This window comes from Procambarus clarkii, chromosome 75 (genome assembly GCF_040958095.1).
Source record: "Procambarus clarkii isolate CNS0578487 chromosome 75, FALCON_Pclarkii_2.0, whole genome shotgun sequence".
Lineage (NCBI taxonomy): Eukaryota > Metazoa > Arthropoda > Malacostraca > Decapoda > Cambaridae > Procambarus > Procambarus clarkii.
In genome coordinates this window covers 16,454,678-16,459,469 of record NC_091224.1, presented here as the reverse complement: position 1 = coordinate 16,459,469, position 4,792 = coordinate 16,454,678, and the positions used below count along the sequence as shown (strand labels likewise).

The window sequence follows — 4,792 nt, the reverse complement described above, 5'->3', positions numbered from 1 at the left end:
ATATATATATATATATATATATATATATATATATATATATATATATATATATATATATATATATATATATATATATTTATATATATATATATATATATATATATATATTATATATATATATATTATATATATATATATATATATATATATATATATATATATATATATATATATATATATATATTTATGTCGTACCTAGTAGCCAGAACGCACTTCTCAGCCTACTATGCAAGGCCTGATTTGCCTAATAAGCCAAGTTTTACTGAATTAATATATTTTCTCTAATTTTTTTCTTATGAAATAATTCAGCTATCCATTTCATTATGTGTGAGGTCAATTTTTTTTATTGGAGTTAAAATTAACGTAGATATATGACCGAACCTAACCAACCCTACCTAACCTAACCTAACCTATCTTTATAGGTTAGGTTAGGTTAGGTAGCCGAAAAAGTTAGGTTAGGTTAGGTTAGGTAGGTTAGGTAGTCGAAAAACAATTAATTCATGAAAACTTGGCTTAATAGGCAAATCGGGCCTTGCATAGTAGGCTGAGAAGTGCGTTCTGGCTACTAGGTACGACATATATATATATATATAAAAGTAGATATAAACAAATCGGAGATGTGTAAGTTCTATTCAGTTGTGTAAGTGTTAACTAAGGTCTTTGAAAATGTAATAAGTTTTACGAAACGCGCTCAAGTGTCGCGTCAGACTAGAAATAAAAATGAATTTTGGAGAATTGATTTTTGAATTACCACCAACAGTGAAAAGAAATGTACGAAAGATTGAGAAAATTCGTGTTAGAATTATTAATCTTACTTTTTCGGTCATATTTAATTATATATGTCTACAGGAAAGACTGCTACCAAAATATACTAATATATATATATATATATATATATATATATATATATATATATATATATATATATATATATATATATAATATAAGCCCTCGAGCATCACAAACTGTTCCAAGCTCTAAATATATCACTCAAAAATAGAAAAAGGTACTTTTTTATAGTTCAAATTATTAAACCCATTGATATTACTGCCTTTTGTGGGCGATACATTGACATTATTTTACTCGGGAATGAGCAGAACGACTAATGGGGCTTTTTTTTCTTAGTTCTTTTTGTTTTTATGTTTTAACGTAATGGATTCAGAAGAAATGATTGAGAAATGTATATAAGAGGTTGGAGTCAAGTCTAAATTTCAAAATAATGGAAGACATGAAAGTACTAAAATTGCTTTCACGAGCGTTCATTTTGAATATATTTGTCTTCCTTCCTGTTTGAATGAAAGAATCATCTTCCTGGTAAAATGTTTGAATGAAAGAATCATCTTCCTGGTAAAATGTTTGAATGAAAGAATCATCTTCCTGGTAAAATGTTTGAATGAAAGAATCATCTTCCTGGTAAAATGTTTGAATGAAAGAATCATCTTCCTGGTAAAATGTTTGAATGAAAGAATCATCTTCCTGGTAAAATGTTTGAATGAAAGAATCATCTTCCTGGTAAAATGTTTGAATGAAAGAATCATCTTCCTGGTAAAATGTTTGAATGAAAGAATCATCTTCCTGGTAAAATGTTTGAATGAAAGAATCATCTTCCTGGTAAAATGTTTGAATGAAAGAATCATCTTCCTGGTAAAATGTTTGAATGAAAGAATCATCTTCCTGGTAAAATGTTTGAATGAAAGAATCATCTTCAATTTAAAATGTTTGAATGAAAGAATCATCTTCCTGGTAAAATGTTTGAATGAAAGAATCATCTTCCTGGTAAAATGTTTGAATGAAAGAATCATCTTCCTGGTAAAATGTTTGAATGAAAGAATCATCTTCCTGGTAAAATGTTTGAATGAAAGAATCATCTTCCTGGTAAAATGTTTGAATGAAAGAATCATCTTCCTGGTAAAATGTTTGAATGAAAGAATCATCTTCCTGGTAAAATGTTTGAATGAAAGAATCATCTTCCTGGTAAAATGTTTGAATGAAAGAATCATCTTCCTGGTAAAATGTTTGAAAGAATAAATCTCAAGTATAATTACGAATAAACTTATATTTTTTGTAAATAAAATCCATTAAAGCTTTTGTTTACTGTTGATGAGAGATTTACAAAATACATTTCTCCTCGTATTAAATAGTCATCAACAGACTTGATGACTGTTCGGTAGAACTGACGACCTTGATTCTTACAGGGCCGGCGTTCGATTCCCCGATGATCAAGCCATGAATAGTAGTTCGAACCTATGCACTGTGTAAACCCAAACAAACCCCATAGACAACTAGACCATGCATCACGTTATACCCCGCATTACCCTGATGTCTCTGCGCATAGCCAATCAGAATTAGCGTTGTGCAATAATTACCTTGCCTATCACTTTTAATTCACTTTATTCAATGCAATTATGGTAGTCACAAAGCTGTTTTATAGAGAGACAAAGACTGTTCCACTTTCCATGATTTGTCGGGGAGCAGACACGAGGCCACGACGCGGAAGAGAGCCTCCCAATGCAATTATTGTGAAACTCCATTTATGAGGGGGAGGTGAGGGAGTTGGTTACACCACCACCTGCTTCACGTGGGACCATAGTGGGGGTGTGTGTGTGGGGGGGTGGGGGTGTAGGAGGGAGGGGGGGACGTGTTGGTGTGTACTCACCTATTAAAACATTATTGCCAACAGCATTTGGTGTTCCCAGGTGGTCACCCATCCAAGTATTAACCAAACCCAATTTTGCTTAACTTAGCTGATCGGACGAGAAGCGGTGTTCTCAACGTGGTATGGCCGTTGGCTGTGTGTGTGTGTGTGTGTTGGTGTGTGTGTGTTAGTGTGTGTGTGTTAGTGTGTGTGTGTGTGTTGGTGTGTGTGTGTGTTGGTGTGTGTGTGTGTGGGTGTGTACTTACCTAATTGTGCTTGCGGGGATTGAGCTCTGGCTCTTTGGTCCCGCCTCACAACCATTAATCAACAGGTGTACAGGTTCCTGAGCCTACTGGGCTCTATCATATCTACACTTGAAACTGTGTATGGAGTCAGCCTCCACCACGTCACTGCCTAATGCATTCCACTTGTCTACTACTACTGACACTGATTACCGGTGTTTACACTGAAGTGAAACCGCTAACTCGAACCTTAATAAATAATACCATTTCTTGAAAGATCTTCGCCAAGTCTTTCATAATTAATCCCCCATCCAGCGAGGACCGTCCTTGCTGTCTAAGTTAATTAACGAGGGCCGCCACGTGTGTCTGGGGCGACAAATTACACCAGCTGTGAATACTGTCACAGGCTGAGATGTACACTACCGCCCCCCATGCCCCCCATGCCTCCCTAATGCCCCCCATGCCCACACACCCTCCTCCCCCTAGTCCCTCCCCCTAGTCCCTCCCCCTAGTCCCTCCCCCTAGCCCCTCCCCCTAGCCCCTTCCACTAGCCCCTCCCCCTAGCCCCTCCCCGTCGCCCTTTACCCCTTCATTTGTTTCCCTCCGGCTGGTAGCAGCACCATCTTGGTATCCACATAAGCAGAAAAATTGCCAGAGGAGGTATGATCACCACATACATGATACTGAGGGGAGGGGAATGGACACAATTGACAAGGACAGCTTCTTGAAATTGAGAGAACGTAGGACAAGAGGACACAAGAGCAATCCGGAAGCACCATTGAGTCGAAGAAATATTTGTATACACTCCGGGCGGTCAACTAGTGGAAGACACTGGAAGAAGTCGTCTTGGAAGCCACCTCTAGTCACAACTTTTAAGGCCAGACTCGGCAAAGGATGATCTGAACGTCAGAATTGTTATAAGCTCTTAACGCAACAGGTACAGTGTGGTTAGTAGGCGAGGGATAGAGAGCTAGACCTTCACTATCCCGTAGTCACTCATAGATTAGCACTGATAGGTAAACACACACACACACACACACACACACACACACACACACACACACACACACACACACACACACACACACACACAAACGAATACGTATACACATATAAATGTATGATTCATTCAATACCATTACACCTGTTAATATTTCCAATACACACACATACAAACACACATACAACAATGTCTTCCTAATTTCCTTGAGGGGGTAATAACAACAACAAGATTATTTACAACCCAATTCTCAAGTCAATCGACTTGAGAATTGTCCAGGACGGACCGAAACGTCGTTGTCCCTTCACCTTCTAGTGTGTGGTCTGGTCAATTTACAACCCATAAACCAAGGATATGTTGACCCAATCTGCCCTCCCCTTGCCTCCTCCCCCCCCCCTGTATAATGTCTAGGCCTACAGGATACCTGCTGGATGGCCAGTAAGCTTTTGGGGTCGATTTTAATAACCCTCCAGAGGTCAATAGACCGAGCCTTAAGCCCAACACGGAACCAGGCAATATAGTCGTTTCGCGACCAATGTTGTTAAGGTGAGTACAGTGCTATGCGTCAGTCGCTGTGGGTGAGTACAGTGCTATACGACAGTAGATGTGGATGAGTACAGTGCTATACGTCAGTAGCTGTGGGTGAGTACAGTGCTATACGTCAGTAGATGTGGGTGAGTACAGTGCTATACGACAGTACGTGTGGATGAGTACAGTGCTATACGACAGTAGCTGTGGGTGAGTACAGTGCTATACGTCAGTAGCTGTGGATGAGTACAGTGCTATACGTCAGTAGCTGTGGATGAGTACAATGCTATACGTCAGTAGCTGTGGGTGAGTACAGTGCTATACGTCAGTAGCTGTGGGTGAGTACAGTGCTATACGACAGTAGATGCGGGGTGGAGTAGTGCTATA

General features: G+C 38.8%; 1 pseudogene; it reads right to left on the bottom strand.

Annotated features, from left to right (window-relative positions):
* Nucleotides 1–2,671: 2,671 nt before the first annotated feature.
* On the bottom strand, nucleotides 2,672–2,790 carry LOC123771848 (5S ribosomal RNA; annotated as a pseudogene).
* Nucleotides 2,791–4,792: the final 2,002 nt, after the last annotated feature.